Here is a 20,826-nt window from a genome sequence, read left to right on the forward strand (position 1 = left end):
ATATAGAGGCATACTAGATATCTGGGAAAGAGAATTGTATTGAAGTTACACATCAATATTCCTTTTCCACTCAATGTATCAATTCCTCCTAATAAAAACCACAGACTGATAAACATTTAGATGCTGGCATTCCCCAAATTTGATAAAATCAACAGAACAAAGAATGATATTGATAGAGTGCAGTTTAGTCGGTCTTCTCACGTGCTTTTCCTATTTATTTGGACTAAATACTGCACTAATCGGTGGATTTTACTGAGATTTTGTGTTCTATGCGAATTGCAGCATTTAGGGGCAAAAGGAGCTGGAAAATTAACTTTTGAAGCCTTCCTGTCAGTTAGACGTGGGCACGCCTAAGTATGATGTCCAAAGCCGGATTTGCGGGATTGTTGGCCACGTGCAAACTTCCAAATATTTGGAGATTCCTTCGCGGGTGACAATTCTGGAACAATACTGACTTAGCCAATTTGCACGTGAAGAGTCATTTGGCAACAAGACTTCAATTGGATTTCAATTGATTGGGTTCCTTCTTTGACTAAACGTGCTGACCCACAAAAGCAGGTGTGAGAACCCGTATTTTTCCCATTTTATAGGTTTTATTATTTTTCATGGCTTGTTTTCTGCATTTTCGTGAGTAGGAAAATTTCTAGATAATTTTAAGGAGCAGATATAGTTTTTAGATGATTTTTCTAGTATCAAATAGATTTTTCGAAATTAAGAGCGTGTACCGGACGTGGGACCCACTAGTGCGAAAAGTTCGGCAAAATTCGGCAAACTAGGTTAAGTTTTGGATACTGGAATTAATTTACCGGATGTTAAGAGATAATTAGAGGAGGCTAAGTGGATTGGTATAAGAGAGACAAGTTAGGTAAGCATTTAATAAAAGGTGACAAGTGTCACCATTTAAGTGGTTTACCTTTAAGACCACTATTCATGGTCTTACCATTTGACTTAAATAAACCAAAAATCACCAAAATTTCCCATTCTTTTCTCTTCAAGTGGCCGGCTCTCTCTCTCCAAAAGAAAGAAAGAAACTCTTCAAGGTTTGCTTCCATTTAGCTCAAATCTATCCAACCAACCATTGAAACCTGCAATTTCTCCATAAAACCTCTTCAATTAGTGTTTGTGAGTTGTTGTGTGAAGTTATTTGGAAAGTTAAGGTGACCAATTGCTCTCTCTCTCTTGTTTTTAATGACAGGTTGTCGAAGCCTGTGCAATAATAAAACCTGCTCAAACTAAAAGTGATTTCTGTAAATAGCGGTGAGTAGGGTCGAATCCACAGGGACTGGGAGTAATTATTTCTTTTCAAGTTCACAGTGACAAGGGGGGTGTTTTTGTGCAGAAGGTGACAATCAAAGAAATTCAACTAAAATCTAAGAAACTACTAAAAATTAAATAACAAATTACTAAAATCTAATGAGTGATAATTAAGGATCTAGCCAAGGAATAACTTTAGCAATGGTTCACCCAATTGATCATCGATAAGCAAAGATAATTCCAATTATTTATCAATAAATAGGTTATAACTACCAAACAAGCGATGGCAGTCAACCCCTCCATACTGTGTCGGTGATCAAGGTACGCCCGTTAATCACTGCTCTAATTGAGAAATAATCCTAGGTACGCCCATAGAATTTAATTCCCCAATTGCCTTACGTATTAGAGGAACCCTATTCTAACCAAATAACGCACTACCAGGGTTATTTTAGATTAGCCCGCGTATTCCCCTGACACAAACCTAATCATGCCAGTTGTCACTATTTTAGAGCAATTAAACAATTACGGATTTAATGCCCTAATTGACAATAGATTACCCAATCAACTAATTATCTGGATCCAAGACAATCAATTAATTAAATAACCATAAGTATAGCAATCAAGAAATATGCAGATACCAATAAGTAAAAGGAAAAGATTAAATTAAAACGATCTCACAATTTTAGGCGACCCAAAGCATCCGTTGTCCCTTGACTAGACAAGGGAAATTAGTTCATTGTTGCTAAACAAAGCCCAAACAAAATTGCAGAGAGAGACGCAGCCATCAATTGGGCAAATGCCCAAGTTCAATTCGTTTGAAGGAGTACTGAAAACCGAAATTGCATCAGATGGTTTAATGCGTTAACTTGTCTGCTCATACCAAGGAAGAAAACGAAACTGCTACAAGCTAAAAGGTGGAAAAGCTAACAGGAAAAAGTCAAGTACTACGGCTAAGCTATCCTGCCATGCGTAAGAAAAGTAAAAAGCAAAGCTCCAGGAAAAGTCAACAATAAAGCTCCTAAGCTACAGACGAAAGACTAAGCAAAGCCAGCCATCCTTTCCTCTCTGAAGCATTCTACTCTAATGCCTCGCCATTGTGCGGCGGCTCCCCTCCGAGAGGAAGAAAATTCGAGAGAGCCCAAGAAGACTTCGGCCTCCTCCTTTTAATGCTGTCTGCGGGCCAATTACCAAGAAGGGTTGTGGTTTGATATTCCAAAAATGTCCCTAGATGCCTGCTACTTGAACTCTTTTTTGATAACTGTCAAATTGGCCTTGATTGTGATATTTTTGTTCTACTCCCTGAAATAAATATAAATTACGAAAAATGAGTAGAATCTAATAATTAATTCACATCAAGTCAGGTAATAGGGGAAATTAATAATAAAATAAATAACAAAATTGCAACCTATCAATTCCCCCCACACCTAAACCATGCTTGTCCTCAAGCATAAGAACAGTACACAGATACCGAAATTTGATAACGGCTGTTGCTCTATCTATCATATTGCCAAGATATCAAGAAAAATATATATCAAGCATCAGTGATTAAGATCCAAGAAACATCACTCCGGTTAGCTTCTAAACCACAAATTTCTCCAATTTCAGGTTAACTAATCTAAGAAAAAGGAATGACGTGCAACATTTATCAGCAAATGGTCCAACTATTAACCAAAATCTCAACATTAAATCCATAAATCGGCAAGCTGACTATCACAACCTTCACTTTTTTTTTTTTTTTAGCACATTTTTCTACTTTTCTTTTATTTTTTTTTGATTGATTTTTTTCTCTCTTTTCTTTTTTTTTTTATTCTTTTTTTTTCAATAGTAACAAAAGACTTAGTCGCTAGCCATTTGAGCCTTTTGACGCGAACTCCAACATTGGCCAGATGAAGGAGCCCGGTTACTCAGCTTCTATCGCCACGTGACCACGTACTCATAGCAATTACTACTTTTTGACGCGAGAATCAACACTTTTAGGTGCAGATCCCCGGTTACTCAGTAGTAACTAATAGCGGAGTACAGTCAAATTTATTCATAACTAAAAATCACAAAAACTCAATATAACACAAGAACCAAAAGAAAACTTGCATCAGCTAGCCTCATTTTCAAACATGGAGAACTAAAATTAATAACCGGACCAATTCACATGAAAATGCCAATAATCATTCCCTATGCCTAGGAAAGTTAACAAAAAATTATAAGAGTAAAACAATTATTGATATTCACCAAAGAGATGTTTTTGGATTCAACCACATTAACTTGATACCCTTTTATTATTAAAATTGGCAATAGCAGAAATAGAGGCAATAATCCAACATCAAACCTTGGCATGCACTTACGAGCCAATCACTAAAAAGAAGAAAAAGAAAATGAATGAAAGACACTAGCACCATAACTGCTCCCCCCACACCTAAATCCTACATTGTCCTCAATGGAGGTAATAAAGTAATTAAAGCGAAGAGAACAATGAAACTTCCCTGTTGAACAGCTAAGGGATAGGAGGGAACAGTGGAGGGAAGTCGAGTTCTGAGACATCCTTGCCACTTGGCGTAGAGAATGCGCACTGAACAAACTCCCAATTGAACAAACAAGTGCAGTATTGCAGTTCACCCAAAATCTCAACAAATGGCTCCAGTTGGCCAGCTAAAGTCTTAACCCAAGATCAGCAATTCCAATGAAAACAGCATAGATATTGGACAATAAGAACGCAGCCAACCAAATAGAGGTACCCAATTGAGGTATAAGACCCGCATGCTACATGAATGCTGCCAAATTCTGCGCCATGCTATGCACATTGTTAATTAGACATAATCACTAAGCAATAAGCAATGAAAGTGGCACAGTAGCCTTCCAAATCAACAAACAAAAGCAGAAATTACTCACTCCAATGGACTCAAGACAGAAGGCAGGACAATAGACTCAGGTGAAACCAAAAATGACCCCAACAAGGTAGCAAATAATGACAAAATGAACTCACCCCTAAAGCCCAAAAGTTGTCACCAATTGGAAAGTCCAATACATAACTCAACTGGGAGCAAATATAAGCACAAGGGTTTGGGTTTTCAAGCAAACAGCTGACCAAACACATAGGGAAGAAGCAATTCGAATAGGCCGCCCAAAACACTGATAAATCCATCAGCACAAGCAGTACCAGAAATAGAAGAAACCAAATGGCAATCAATTGTGGCAAATAACTCCCAAGGCAGCCCCAAACATGCACTAGAAACTCCAAGCAAGGCACAGGTAAAGAAAATCAAGCAATATACCACTTGCTAATATCCACCCAAAAACACAAGAAAATGGCAACAACTCCAGCAGTTTAAAATCCAGAAAAAAAAAAATTTAGAAACAGAGGTGAACAGCACTACCTCCACCCGTCAATTTGTTTGACAGGTGGTGATGGTGGACAGCGTCCATAGTAGTGGCGGCGGTGAGCCGGAGCTTGGGTGAGCTGTGCGACAGAGAAGGAGAAGACCGCAGGGTCTGCGTGCAGTTGCTTGGTGGCGGATGAGGTGGTGATGCGGCCGTGAGCAAGGGCGAGGCACGCGAGGGAGCTGCGCTGGTGGATGGCTCGCCACGCGCGAGATTGGGCAGCGGAGTTGGCGGCTTGGGCGGCAACAGGGGGAAGATGAGCTGGTGTGAGGTGGAGTGGCTTGCGGCGCGACGCTGGTCGCGCGAGGTGGTGGCGATGGAGCTACGGTAGATAGAGGGAGGCGCGGCCTCGGGTGAGAGAGCTGGCAGCCGCGAGGAGGGCGGCGGCAATCGGGGCGTCGGCGTGCGCAGAGGGAAGAAGAAACAGGGGAAGAAGAAAGAAAGAAGAAGAAAAAAAAAAAAGAAAGGAAAAGAAAGAAAAGAAGAGAAAGAAAAGAAAAAGGAATTTTTTTTTTTCTCTTGCTACGGTTAAGAGGAAAGATTTTTCTTCTTCTCTTTTTTTTTAATTATTTTTTATTTGATTTGTTATCATTTCATTTATTCAAAAAAATTCTTTTTTTTCTTCTTTTTTTTTATTTTTTATTTTTTTTATTTTTTTGAATTCTTACCTTTTCCGCGAACGTGACGCGGGCGCGTCAAGAGAACAAGAGAGCTCCCAGAAGTTCAGGTCGTGAGCTTTCTGCACGTCACCACGCGGGCACGTCATGAGGGCAAGAGAGCTCCCAGAAGTTTGAAGTTTCTGATCGTGAGCTTCCTGCTCGTCACCACGCGGGCGCGTCATGACTGAATGGCACCTATAAAGCAGCAAAAACGAAAACTAACACCCAAAATCAGTCAAATTCAAGGAAAACAGATTTAAACTATGACACGAAACCAACAACCAATTAAAAGAAACAATTGGGTTGCCTCCCAATGAGCGCCTTTCTTTACTGTCTTTGGCTAGACATTATCACGTTTTTTTTCATGGAGGATAAAATCTTGTGGCTCGTCTCATTGCTTCATCCTCTACATAGTCCTGATAGCCCTCGTAGATAGAATAATCTTTGGGCATACGAGTTACGGGCTTCCATGGACTAGTAAATGGCGCCAAACGAGTCGATGATAATTTGCATTCTCCATTCACTCCTCCCTCACTTGCATTTATTGGCACAAAATATCTTGCCATCGCCACTCTTAATTTATTCCTGTCATGAAATTCAAAATTGTCTGGTATAATAAAGTCAATTTCATTAACAGGAATTGAAGAGTAAGAGTCAGGAGAATATTGATGAAGGAGTGGAGGAGATGTCACCGCATTTGGAGATTGTTCACTGGATTCATTCACTTGAATGGGTTGCGGTTGGGGTTCCATTTCTTCCATTTCGGCTTCTTTTTCAACAGCATCTGTAGATTTCTCATTTTGACACTCTTGCATCTCCTCATCACTAGTCAGGCAAATTGCACTCTCATTTTCTTCTAGATCAACAATGGTTTTCGAGGGCAATTCTTCCATTTGAGAAGCCAATCGATTCATTCTGGATGTCAATAGACATAGTTGATCCGCCAGATAACTCATTGCATCCTTCATCATCTCATTCCTCCTTTGTGTCTCCTGTTGGGATTTGTATGTATTAATAAATAATTCACCCAATTCTTGAAAAGACATACCTGACAGGGACGATGGTTGTTGAGACTCTTGCTGTTGAAAATCCATTGGCCCGGTCGCATAATCAAAATTGGAATTATCCCACCATCCTTGATCATACCCATTTGAATAAGGGTCATACTGCATTTGATATTGGGGTGGAAAATCTCCAAAAGTATCAATTGGAGCACTTAGATTGTCTTGAAATGCGGGGCATGTGTCAGTTGAATAACCTGAGTCAAAATAAGTTCCACAATTTGCAACAGCCCATTGATCATTAGGAAAAACATGAGTCTCATACTGCTGAAAATCCATTGGCCCCGTTGTATAATCAAAATTGGAATTATCCCACCATCCTTGATCATACCCGTTTGGATTAGGGTCATACCACGTTTGAGACCAGGGTGAAAATTCTCCATAATTATCGAATGAGACACTCAGATTATCTTGATATTCGGGGCACATACCTGTTGAATGATCCATGGCATAACAAATTTTACAGGTTGCAGCAGCCATTCTTTTTCTAATAGAGTTTACTGCCTCTGCATATGCCAACTCAGGAAAAAAAACAAATCTCATCGCCTTGCCTGGAAATAAAATCCAATACATCACCAAAATACGGAGTGTTAGAAGTCATAAACTATATCAAAAATAAATAAATAAATAAATAAATAAAAAATAATAAGAGGAAAAATAAATTAAAAGAAAATGAAAACAAGATGAACTCAAAAAGAAACAAATTAATCTGGCACCAGTCCCCGGCAACGGCGCCAAAAATTGACAGGTTGTTCTAACCTGTGCAATAATAAAACCTGCTCAAACTAAAAGTGATTTCTGTAAATAGCGGTGAGAAGGGTCGAATCCACAGGGACTGGGAGTAATTATTTCTTTTCAAATTCACAGTGACAAGGGGGGTGTTTTTGTGCAGAAGGTGACAATCAAAGAAATTCAACTAAAATCTAAGAAACTACTAAAAATTAAATAACAAATTACTAAAATCTAATGAGTGATAATTAAGGATCTAGCCAAGGAATAACTTCAGCAATGGTTCACCCAATTGATCATCGATAAGCAAAGATAATTCCAATTATTTATCAATAAATAGGTTATAACTACCAAACAAGCGATGGCAGTCAACCCCTCCATACTGTGTCGGTGATCAAGGTACGCCCGTTAATCACTGCTCTAATTGAGAAATAATCCTAGGTACGCCCATAGAATTTAATTTCCCAATTGCCTTACGTATTAGAGGAGCCCTATTCTAACCAAATAACGCACTACCAGGGTTATTTTAGATTAGCCCGCGTATTCCCCTGACACAAACCTAATCATGCCAGTTGTCACTATTTTAGAGCAATTAAACAATTACGGATTTAATGCCCTAATTGACAATAGATTACCCAATCAACTAATTATCTGGATCCAAGACAATCAATTAATTAAATAACCATAAGTATAGCAATCAAGAAATATGCGGATACCAATAAGTAAAAGGAAAAGATTAAATTAAAACGATCTCACAATTTTAGGCGACCCAAAGCATCCGTTGTCCCTTGACTAGACAAGGGAAATTAGTTCATTGTTGCTAAACAAAGCCCAAACAAAATTGCAGAGAGAGACGCAGCCATCAATTGGGCAAATGCCCAAGTTCAATTCGTTTGAAGGAGTACTGAAAACCGAAATTGCATCAGATGGTTTAATGCGTTAACTTGTCTGCTCATACCAAGGAAGAAAACGAAACTGCTACAAGCTAAAAGGTGGAAAAGCTAACAGGAAAAAGTCAAGTACTACGGCTAAGCTATCCTGCCATGCGTAAGAAAAGTAAAAAGCAAAGCTCCAGGAAAAGTCAACAATAAAGCTCCTAAGCTACAGACGAAAGACTAAGCAAAGCCAGCCATCCTTTCCTCTCTGAAGCATTCTACTCTAATGCCTCGCCATTGTGCGGCGGCTCCCCTCCGAGAGGAAGAAAATTCGAGAGAGCCCAAGAAGACTTCGGCCTCCTCCTTTTAATGCTGTCTGCGGGCCAATTACCAAGAAGGGTTGTGGTTTGATATTCCAAAAATGTCCCTAGATGCCTGCTACTTGAACTCTTTTTTGATAACTGTCAAATTGGCCTTGATTGTGATATTTTTGTTCTACTCCCTGAAATAAATATAAATTACGAAAAATGAGTAGAATCTAATAATTAATTCACATCAAGTCAGGTAATAGGGGAAATTAATAATAAAATAAATAACAAAATTGCAACCTATCAATTCCCCCCACACCTAAACCATGCTTGTCCTCAAGCATAAGAACAGTACACAGATACCGAAATTTGATAACGGCTGTTGCTCTATCTATCATATTGCCAAGATATCAAGAAAAATATATATCAAGCATCAGTGATTAAGATCCAAGAAACATCACTCCGGTTAGCTTCTAAACCACAAATTTCTCCAATTTCAGGTTAACTAATCTAAGAAAAAGGAATGACGTGCAACATTTATCAGCAAATGGTCCAACTATTAACCAAAATCTCAACATTAAATCCATAAATCGGCAAGCTGACTATCACAACCTTCACTTTTTTTTTTTTTTAGCACATTTTTCTACTTTTCTTTTATTTTTTTTTGATTGATTTTTTTCTCTCTTTTCTTTTTTTTTTTATTCTTTTTTTTTCAATAGTAACAAAAGACTTAGTCGCTAGCCATTTGAGCCTTTTGACGCGAACTCCAACATTGGCCAGATGAAGGAGCCCGGTTACTCAGCTTCTATCGCCACGTGACCACGTACTCATAGCAATTACTACTTTTTGACGCGAGAATCAACACTTTTAGGTGCAGATCCCCGGTTACTCAGTAGTAACTAATAGCGGAGTACAGTCAAATTTATTCATAACTAAAAATCACAAAAACTCAATATAACACAAGAACCAAAAGAAAACTTGCATCAGCTAGCCTCATTTTCAAACATGGAGAACTAAAATTAATAACCGGACCAATTCACATGAAAATGCCAATAATCATTCCCTATTCCTAGGAAAGTTAACAAAAAATTATAAGAGTAAAACAATTATTGATATTCACCAAAGAGATGTTTTTGGATTCAACCACATTAACTTGATACCCTTTTATTATTAAAATTGGCAATAGCAGAAATAGAGGCAATAATCCAACATCAAACCTTGGCATGCACTTACGAGCCAATCACTAAAAAGAAGAAAAAGAAAATGAATGAAAGACACTAGCACCATAACTGCTCCCCCCACACCTAAATCCTACATTGTCCTCAATGGAGGTAATAAAGTAATTAAAGCGAAGAGAACAATGAAACTTCCCTGTTGAACAGCTAAGGGATAGGAGGGAACAGTGGAGGGAAGTCGAGTTCTGAGACATCCTTGCCACTTGGCGTAGAGAATGCGCACTGAACAAACTCCCAATTGAACAAACAAGTGCAGTATTGCAGTTCACCCAAAATCTCAACAAATGGCTCCAGTTGGCCAGCTAAAGTCTTAACCCAAGATCAGCAATTCCAATGAAAACAGCATAGATATTGGACAATAAGAACGCAGCCAACCAAATAGAGGTACCCAATTGAGGTATAAGACCCGCATGCTACATGAATGCTGCCAAATTCTGCGCCATGCTATGCACATTGTTAATTAGACATAATCACTAAGCAATAAGCAATGAAAGTGGCACAGTAGCCTTCCAAATCAACAAACAAAAGCAGAAATTACTCACTCCAATGGACTCAAGACAGAAGGCAGGACAATAGACTCAGGTGAAACCAAAAATGACCCCAACAAGGTAGCAAATAATGACAAAATGAACTCACCCCTAAAGCCCAAAAGTTGTCACCAATTGGAAAGTCCAATACATAACTCAACTGGGAGCAAATATAAGCACAAGGGTTTGGGTTTTCAAGCAAACAGCTGACCAAACACATAGGGAAGAAGCAATTCGAATAGGCCGCCCAAAACACTGATAAATCCATCAGCACAAGCAGTACCAGAAATAGAAGAAACCAAATGGCAATCAATTGTGGCAAATAACTCCCAAGGCAGCCCCAAACATGCACTAGAAACTCCAAGCAAGGCACAGGTAAAGAAAATCAAGCAATATACCACTTGCTAATATCCACCCAAAAACACAAGAAAATGGCAACAACTCCAGCAGTTTAAAATCCAGAAAAAAAAAAATTTAGAAACAGAGGTGAACAGCACTACCTCCACCCGTCAATTTGTTTGACAGGTGGTGATGGTGGACAGCGTCCATAGTAGTGGCGGCGGTGAGCCGGAGCTTGGGTGAGCTGTGCGACAGAGAAGGAGAAGACCGCAGGGTCTGCGTGCAGTTGCTTGGTGGCGGATGAGGTGGTGATGCGGCCGTGAGCAAGGGCGAGGCACGCGAGGGAGCTGCGCTGGTGGATGGCTCGCCACGCGCGAGATTGGGCAGCGGAGTTGGCGGCTTGGGCGGCAACAGGGGGAAGATGAGCTGGTGTGAGGTGGAGTGGCTTGCGGCGCGACGCTGGTCGCGCGAGGTGGTGGCGATGGAGCTACGGTAGATAGAGGGAGGCGCGGCCTCGGGTGAGAGAGCTGGCAGCCGCGAGGAGGGCGGCGGCAATCGGGGCGTCGGCGTGCGCAGAGGGAAGAAGAAACAGGGGAAGAAGAAAGAAAGAAGAAGAAAAAAAAAAAGAAAGGAAAAGAAAGAAAAGAAGAGAAAGAAAAGAAAAAGGAATTTTTTTTTTTCTCTTGCTACGGTTAAGAGGAAAGATTTTTCTTCTTCTCTTTTTTTTTAATTATTTTTTATTTGATTTGTTATCATTTCATTTATTCAAAAAAATTCTTTTTTTTCTTCTTTTTTTTTATTTTTTATTTTTTTTATTTTTTTGAATTCTTACCTTTTCCGCGAACGTGACGCGGGCGCGTCAAGAGAACAAGAGAGCTCCCAGAAGTTCAGGTCGTGAGCTTTCTGCACGTCACCACGCGGGCACGTCATGAGGGCAAGAGAGCTCCCAGAAGTTTGAAGTTTCTGATCGTGAGCTTCCTGCTCGTCACCACGCGGGCGCGTCATGACTGAATGGCACCTATAAAGCAGCAAAAACGAAAACTAACACCCAAAATCAGTCAAATTCAAGGAAAACAGATTTAAACTATGACACGAAACCAACAACCAATTAAAAGAAACAATTGGGTTGCCTCCCAATGAGCGCCTTTCTTTACTGTCTTTGGCTAGACATTATCACGTTTTTTTTCATGGAGGATAAAATCTTGTGGCTCGTCTCATTGCTTCATCCTCTACATAGTCCTGATAGCCCTCGTAGATAGAATAATCTTTGGGCATACGAGTTACGGGCTTCCATGGACTAGTAAATGGCGCCAAACGAGTCGATGATAATTTGCATTCTCCATTCACTCCTCCCTCACTTGCATTTATTGGCACAAAATATCTTGCCATCGCCACTCTTAATTTATTCCTGTCATGAAATTCAAAATTGTCTGGTATAATAAAGTCAATTTCATTAACAGGAATTGAAGAGTAAGAGTCAGGAGAATATTGATGAAGGAGTGGAGGAGATGTCACCGCATTTGGAGATTGTTCACTGGATTCATTCACTTGAATGGGTTGCGGTTGGGGTTCCATTTCTTCCATTTCGGCTTCTTTTTCAACAGCATCTGTAGATTTCTCATTTTGACACTCTTGCATCTCCTCATCACTAGTCAGGCAAATTGCACTCTCATTTTCTTCTAGATCAACAATGGTTTTCGAGGGCAATTCTTCCATTTGAGAAGCCAATCGATTCATTCTGGATGTCAATAGACATAGTTGATCCGCCAGATAACTCATTGCATCCTTCATCATCTCATTCCTCCTTTGTGTCTCCTGTTGGGATTTGTATGTATTAATAAATAATTCACCCAATTCTTGAAAAGACATACCTGACAGGGACGATGGTTGTTGAGACTCTTGCTGTTGAAAATCCATTGGCCCGGTCGCATAATCAAAATTGGAATTATCCCACCATCCTTGATCATACCCATTTGAATAAGGGTCATACTGCATTTGATATTGGGGTGGAAAATCTCCAAAAGTATCAATTGGAGCACTTAGATTGTCTTGAAATGCGGGGCATGTGTCAGTTGAATAACCTGAGTCAAAATAAGTTCCACAATTTGCAACAGCCCATTGATCATTAGGAAAAACATGAGTCTCATACTGCTGAAAATCCATTGGCCCCGTTGTATAATCAAAATTGGAATTATCCCACCATCCTTGATCATACCCGTTTGGATTAGGGTCATACCACGTTTGAGACCAGGGTGAAAATTCTCCATAATTATCGAATGAGACACTCAGATTATCTTGATATTCGGGGCACATACCTGTTGAATGATCCATGGCATAACAAATTTTACAGGTTGCAGCAGCCATTCTTTTTCTAATAGAGTTTACTGCCTCTGCATATGCCAACTCAGGAAAAAAAACAAATCTCATCGCCTTGCCTGGAAATAAAATCCAATACATCACCAAAATACGGAGTGTTAGAAGTCATAAACTATATCAAAAATAAATAAATAAATAAATAAATAAAAAATAATAAGAGGAAAAATAAATTAAAAGAAAATGAAAACAAGATGAACTCAAAAAGAAACAAATTAATCTGGCACCAGTCCCCGGCAACGGCGCCAAAAATTGACAGGTTGTTCTAACCTGTGCAATAATAAAACCTGCTCAAACTAAAAGTGATTTCTGTAAATAGCGGTGAGAAGGGTCGAATCCACAGGGACTGGGAGTAATTATTTCTTTTCAAATTCACAGTGACAAGGGGGGTGTTTTTGTGCAGAAGGTGACAATCAAAGAAATTCAACTAAAATCTAAGAAACTACTAAAAATTAAATAACAAATTACTAAAATCTAATGAGTGATAATTAAGGATCTAGCCAAGGAATAACTTCAGCAATGGTTCACCCAATTGATCATCGATAAGCAAAGATAATTCCAATTATTTATCAATAAATAGGTTATAACTACCAAACAAGCGATGGCAGTCAACCCCTCCATACTGTGTCGGTGATCAAGGTACGCCCGTTAATCACTGCTCTAATTGAGAAATAATCCTAGGTACGCCCATAGAATTTAATTTCCCAATTGCCTTACGTATTAGAGGAGCCCTATTCTAACCAAATAACGCACTACCAGGGTTATTTTAGATTAGCCCGCGTATTCCCCTGACACAAACCTAATCATGCCAGTTGTCACTATTTTAGAGCAATTAAACAATTACGGATTTAATGCCCTAATTGACAATAGATTACCCAATCAACTAATTATCTGGATCCAAGACAATCAATTAATTAAATAACCATAAGTATAGCAATCAAGAAATATGCGGATACCAATAAGTAAAAGGAAAAGATTAAATTAAAACGATCTCACAATTTTAGGCGACCCAAAGCATCCGTTGTCCCTTGACTAGACAAGGGAAATTAGTTCATTGTTGCTAAACAAAGCCCAAACAAAATTGCAGAGAGAGACGCAGCCATCAATTGGGCAAATGCCCAAGTTCAATTCGTTTGAAGGAGTACTGAAAACCGAAATTGCATCAGATGGTTTAATGCGTTAACTTGTCTGCTCATACCAAGGAAGAAAACGAAACTGCTACAAGCTAAAAGGTGGAAAAGCTAACAGGAAAAAGTCAAGTACTACGGCTAAGCTATCCTGCCATGCGTAAGAAAAGTAAAAAGCAAAGCTCCAGGAAAAGTCAACAATAAAGCTCCTAAGCTACAGACGAAAGACTAAGCAAAGCCAGCCATCCTTTCCTCTCTGAAGCATTCTACTCTAATGCCTCGCCATTGTGCGGCGGCTCCCCTCCGAGAGGAAGAAAATTCGAGAGAGCCCAAGAAGACTTCGGCCTCCTCCTTTTAATGCTGTCTGCGGGCCAATTACCAAGAAGGGTTGTGGTTTGATATTCCAAAAATGTCCCTAGATGCCTGCTACTTGAACTCTTTTTTGATAACTGTCAAATTGGCCTTGATTGTGATATTTTTGTTCTACTCCCTGAAATAAATATAAATTACGAAAAATGAGTAGAATCTAATAATTAATTCACATCAAGTCAGGTAATAGGGGAAATTAATAATAAAATAAATAACAAAATTGCAACCTATCATTTAAGGTGAGTTGTGAAGAACCACCCTCCTCCCTTAATTGATGCTTAAATCATGATTAGTGGTAGTATGAGATGCAATATTATGCATTATTTCTTGATTTGTGGTTGAAGTGATGAAGTTTTATTATTTTTGGGGATTTTTCTGTTTTAATATAAGCATGATTGTGTGGCTATGTATGATGATTGGAAATGATGTATAATGACTCTAGAAGGTGGAAAAAGTGATTAATTGCAACCAATTTCTGGTTTGGAAGAAATTTCAGAAAATTAGGTTTTGTGAAGGAACATTCTGCCCGAATTTATAGCTCCTAGTTAGAGGCCGAATTGGCCTTGGATTAAAACATGAAAGTTGTAGGGAATGACATTTTAGAGGTTCCTGCAAAATTTTAGGTCAATTGGAGTAGCGTAGAGTGAGAAAAGTTGAAATTACCCTTGCTGTCCTGGTTTTACCCGAATGTAAGAATTGCGCCTGTAATTGGTTGTTTTGGCTGGAATTGCTTCCGAATTGATTGTTGAGGTCTTCTGATGAAATTTATCCCTGTTTCTTATCTTTCATCTGGTTTTGGAATTTGTGGATTTGGACTTCGGTAGCCTGATTTATGATGTTTGCACCAGAATGCGATTTGTGAACCTGTTTTTTCGATTCTGGTGTAGTATCTTGCATTTTTGACCTGGTTACACTCGAAACTGGGTTGAGTGACCTTCTGTAATATTATAGCCCTATCTCTTAGCTTTGAAACGGTGTATCTTCCACCTTCATCCGACAATCGTAGTGCCATTGGTGCCATTACCGCAAAACGAGGTCAAAAACCATTTTTTTTTCAGGGCAAAGCTAAATCATTTCCGGATTTTTCTGGTTTCCTCTATTGCTTGTGTACGCTTAAGGAACCCTATTTTAGTAAAATGTAGAATTGGTTTATGACTTGTAATCGAGTCTTATTGTGTTTATTTGAATAGTTTAGGGCTTGACTTTCATATCCGGTCATTTCCTAGCTAAATTTTGTACTTGAATGCCATTAAGCCTAGTGAACGGCTTTTGGGAATGAGATTATTTTTGGACGAGATGTTGGGATTGATTTGAGGAAATAATGAAGCCATGATGGCTGGAAAGTAGGTAAACACAAGGGATATGCTGCCGAAATTTTTCTTGAAGGCTAGTTGGATTTACTTGTGATTTGAACGAAGGGCTTTTGGGTTGTTTGAGCCTAGGTCTTCATGTTACCTTTTCGTTACCAAAAATCATGTTTTGCACCCTTGCTTTAGTAATTATTTGGCGAGGCATACGACTGGTAGTCGAGCCTCACATGTACATTCTGTATACTCGATTTTGAAAGTGGAACCTTCAATTGTTTTCCTTGGATTATTTTAGGGTTTCTTGGTGATTAAAGCTCTCTTTTGGGAGGTATCTGCACTGACCCTGGTGAGTGTACTACTCACTTGTGTGTTACTATATGGCTTTGAATGTAAATTGCTTGAAGTGAATAGAATGTGACTTGATTGAAGTGAAAGTGTACTTTATCACTCTCACTTATATGCCTTATATCATTGTTGTCATGTTATTGGAATGTTACATGAAATGTTACATGAAATGAAAGTACTTGACTTGGTGTCGATTGGACGAGTATCCAACGACTACAAATGTTATCATTGAGCTCAACCCCATTGGTAGTTGATTGAATCGAGCCGGCGAGGGTTTGGTCGTGCCAATTAATGAACCTTGGGTAAAGTTATATGGAATCTTGTAGTATGCGAGACTCTCGATTCCGGTATACTCGAGTAATACCAAAGTGCAAGTGTTTGGATTTCGGGCCCGGTAGGGGGATGTTAGGTGGAAGGAGTGGAAGTAAAGTGGAGTCTACGGTTGGTTACGTTTGAACATTGACGGAGAGTCAATGACGTCCGATCAAGAAATGCAAACGGGGAAAGGGCTCTTGAGAGCCATCTGTATCCTTTTATCACCATATTTGACGTGTGTCTTTGCTTATTTTGCTATATTGAATGAAAGCTTGATGCTTATATGCACTTGGTTGCGTAAGTGATAGTATCTCACTGGGCAATTAGCTCACACCGTTCCTTTTGTTTTCCTTACAGGAATATGACTCTTTGGGAATGAATCTTGATAGATGGTTGCCGAATGAACTAGATGTATATTTCTTTTGTATTGTATTTGAAGAGAAACCCTAAATGTATCTTTAGGGCCGTTTTCACTTTCAATTTGGCAAACCGTGTATATATTAACTTTTGAAAATTTTTGTATGCCACTTTGGGTTGTAATTGCTAAAGTTCAAGATGTGAATGTCTGCTTGCATTTTGGTTGGGTTCTGACGGGTCGGTTACTATTCATGGCCGACTCCGAATTTCTTTTTTTTTTTTTTTATTTTGGGTTATTTTGCCCTTTTGCCTTGTTTATGCGCGTTATAAGTTCCGAAACGCAATAGATCGCTCTAAACTGCACCGTTAGTCCTGGCGAGAGTTGGGCAGGCAGTCCGCTAACCCCTTTGGCTCGCCTTAGGGGAAGGTGGGGCTGTCACAGCAGGAAGACTACTGGGTCTCTTTTGGAGACATCCGCACGAGGACTCTATAAATACAATCCCTTCGCTGGCTTCAGAGGATCTCTCTCTCTCGGCAGAAACAAGTTCTAGCTTAGGAAATTTTTCTCTTTTTCGCTTCTTTTTCTCTTTCGCACCACGGAATACAATTTCTGGTGCAATTCTCGTTAGCTTTTCGTTCATGGCGATGGGATCTTCCCTAGACCCAATTGTGATGCCTGAGATCATGATATGTAGCTGAATTTCTTCTTCTAGTCAAGGAACAACGGACGACTTAGTTCAATTATTACTGTGAGATCTAATTTATCTTAATTGCTTCCTCATTCATTGATATTTATATGTTCCCTGCTTTTAATTGCTATAACTCGTGTGAATGATTGATTAGTGCGCAATAATTAATTCTTCATATAGGCTATTTTGCTAGTTAGGAGTGATTGAATCCGTAATTGTTCGTTATCCCTATCTCAGTAGCAACTGGCGTAATTGGGTTTATGTCAGGGGAACATACGATCTAGTTTAAACAAACCCTCGTAGCGTGTTTGTTAGTTAGGATTGGATCTTTCTAATTATTAATGCAAACCAGAAATTAAATCCTATGGTCGTACCTAGGGTTGTTTTTGGGTTAGGGAAGTAGTTAACGGTCGTACCTTGACTATCGATAAATTAAGGAAGGGTTGGTTGTTTATCGCGTGTATGACAACTATAACTGATCTATTAATAAATGTTGGAATTATTTCTGCATCAATGATCAGTGCATGAACCATTTCTGAAGTGTACCCTTGACTAGAACTCTCCTAATTATTTCTTTTAATTAATTACTTTTCTGCAGTTAAATTGTTTAGTTAGCATTTAATCCTAAAACCCCCTATTAATCTTGACTTGAAAAGAAATAAATTTCTCTCCGGTCCCTGAGGAGACGACCCTGCTTACCACTGTCTACTAGTAGTGAATTCAGTTAAATAATTAATTCAGGTATATCGGATTAAGCAAACTCTTCGAAAACAGGGTGAATCAAGTAACCCATTGCACACCTAGAGTCCCTGCTCCAGTACTCGAATTAATTATTGACTGCCTTAGGTGGTAGTTAGGTTTTATTTATTATTATTGCACAGGTTCGGCACCTGTCAGATATAATTTAAATCAAGAAAATGCAATTTATTTTTGGAAAAAAAAAAAAAGATGCACCCCCGCCACCCAAACACCCCAAAAAAAATATTTGTTTTGACGGAATGGAATTTTTTTTTGGCGACCAGAGAAAATGCAATCAAACGTGAAATCAAACAAATTATCCAAAAGAAAAAGGATTAAAAAAAACATATTATAGAAAAGGGCATCAGGTCTCCAAGGTGATTTAGCATCAATGTAGAGCTATTCAGACGCAAATTACCCATTTGTATACATGAGATTCATCCTTTGCCCAAAAAATTAATCTGAAACCTAAATAAATTTAAAAACCCGATTTCACGATAAGAAAAAAAATAAAGAAAAACTTCAAAGGAAATAAAGAAAGGCGATCAGAACCTGTCGGTTCCAATTACTTAACCGACAAGGATTCCCACAGCGGTTAAGCTTCTTATACTACCAGATGATGCTAGCCTTCTGGCTCATTTAGCATTGATCTTGATGTCGAGTAATGAATTTGAAAGTCCATTTTGATTCCCAAGTCTCTAGAACTTTTTTTCTATGGTACGAGCAATCTTGGCATCCTCTGGACCTGGCTCAGGGAAATCCATGTGAAATGACCCCTGTTTGATAGGTGCATCAGCCTCTAGGAGTTTAGATGTGAAATGCGGGAATTGGGTTTCTATGAAGGGATGCTGAAATTGTGATTGGATTAGCTTGCTTTCCCCTTCCTCTCAGTCTCAGGTGCATATTAGAAATTTATGTCATTAATCAGACTTTATTTCCCAGATTCTGCAAAATGATTTTCATCCCACAGCAGCAAGTCGGAGTCGGTTCCTTGCATCTTGATCTTGAGATTTGGCCAGAAATTGATAAGAGCATTGGGGTTTAGGTTTGGTGAATGAAATTGGGCAGTTTATGAAGGCAATTTTCAACCAAAGCTATTCTGATGATTTTGCCTCTAAAAAGCACGCTTGCAAGCCACGTGATAGCCATTCTATTTCTTTTGACGATCGAAATTAGACAGAATAACTAAAACATACAATTTGGTTAGTTTAGCGATATTTTCGGCTAAGGAATTAATTTAGTGATCAAAAGTAGTACAAGTGAATAATTTAATGACATTTGGTGCAATTTACTCTTATTCTATCAAGGGTACAGGAGAGCAGCCAAAATTGGGAAAAAAAAGAAAAGAAAATTACAAATAAAACGCAGAAAGGAACCAAGAAATCTATAAATTACCTTCAAATGTCAAGAGAGTGGTGTTTTTCACCTACTAGCGCACCCTTTAACCCGGCGCCCACCTCTTTTTATGTATACTATTATACTTGATCTTTAATTGCCAATAATATTGAAGTTGGCACATGTTTCATTCTATAATTATTATGGCTGAAGGTTCAATTTTTCCGTCTGAGGTTTGCCCTTTTTTGCTCGATTATATTCATCTTTCATCATCGATTTGAATTTTCAACGTACCAAGGTTTTCTCAAATCGCTTTGTACAAGATGCATGATATTTGTTCTGATTTACCATATCATCTTAGTATTCGTATGGGTGCATTCAAATTTAGGGACACGATGTAGTCCTAATTAGTTTGTGAGAAGGCCGTGATTTTGAAAAGAAAAACTCAAACTCTCAACCATCAAAACAAACTCGATCTTTTAGCATAAATATAGATATAGATATATAGATGAATCTTTGTAATTAACAAAGTACACAATGGTGATCAATAAAAGTCAATGGTAGGTAGAGAAGTTGGCATCATCCTTGAAAGCGTCCTTTAGGACAGAAGGGCTAGAAAGCAAAACGAAGGAGATCAGTAAATTAATCACAAGATTACTTGAGCTTTCAAGAATCATCCTTGAAAACGTCCTTTTGGACAAAGAGCTAAAAACCAAATTGAAGGAGATCAATAAATTAATCACAAGATGCCCTGAACTTATGAGGAAGCCAATTAGTGCAATAATACACCATATTTTATAGATTGGAATCTGCAAGTGGTGGAGCTAGGTAAAGACTCTGTTGATGCAATTGTGGGGCTCCAGGCTTCAAAATAATGCAAAGATGACAATAATGAGTTGGAGCCAGCTTATTGATGACAATAATGCTTGTATTTTAAGCACGTTAGATGTGAAATGTGAGAGTTGAATGCTGTCTGAGCTCATTCCAGTGTGAAAGAGCCTTTTGCGATAGCAAACTGCTGTTCTCTACCGGTCTCATTCAGTCATTTGCAGTATGATTATGGTTATTTATTAGTGTGAACACAAATGATTGGAATGAACATTTGTTTATTTATGTAGAAAAAGTGATCTTGTTAACGTTATTTTTTCCAAATAGCAGCCCGCACTAGTGATTTCGCTCTACTTGTTTTGGGGTAAATTGTGGAAGATAGAGGCACAATTAAATCGGCATACCTCTAATCATTTACCTACCGTATATCTATATGAGGGCAAAACTCGGATCACGTGCATTAATGCTAACAATAATGATCTATAATACTAAACAAGAGATATCGTGACATATGTGTCTTATGTTATTTCATATTGTGAATTAAATGGTTGACCATTGTGCCTTCTTTGGTCCACTTAAAATTTTTAGATGATTTTGTCCTTCAAACCCTACATGTGCAGATCATGTGATGGTCATTCTTTTTTTTTTTTGACGGTGAAATTAGATAGAATGACCAAAAACATA

At 38.7% G+C, this 20,826-nt stretch overlaps 1 non-coding gene across 1 annotated transcript; it reads right to left on the reverse strand.

Moving 5' to 3' along the window:
* Positions 1-18,335: 18,335 nt before the first annotated feature.
* LOC113705131 (small nucleolar RNA Z101) lies at positions 18,336-18,432 on the reverse strand. Its single transcript, XR_003451779.1, has one exon. It is a non-coding gene; the product is annotated as a small nucleolar RNA Z101 (small nucleolar RNA).
* Positions 18,433-20,826: the final 2,394 nt, after the last annotated feature.

Source organism: Coffea arabica, chromosome 8e, assembly GCF_036785885.1.
Source record: "Coffea arabica cultivar ET-39 chromosome 8e, Coffea Arabica ET-39 HiFi, whole genome shotgun sequence".
NCBI lineage: Eukaryota > Viridiplantae > Streptophyta > Magnoliopsida > Gentianales > Rubiaceae > Coffea > Coffea arabica.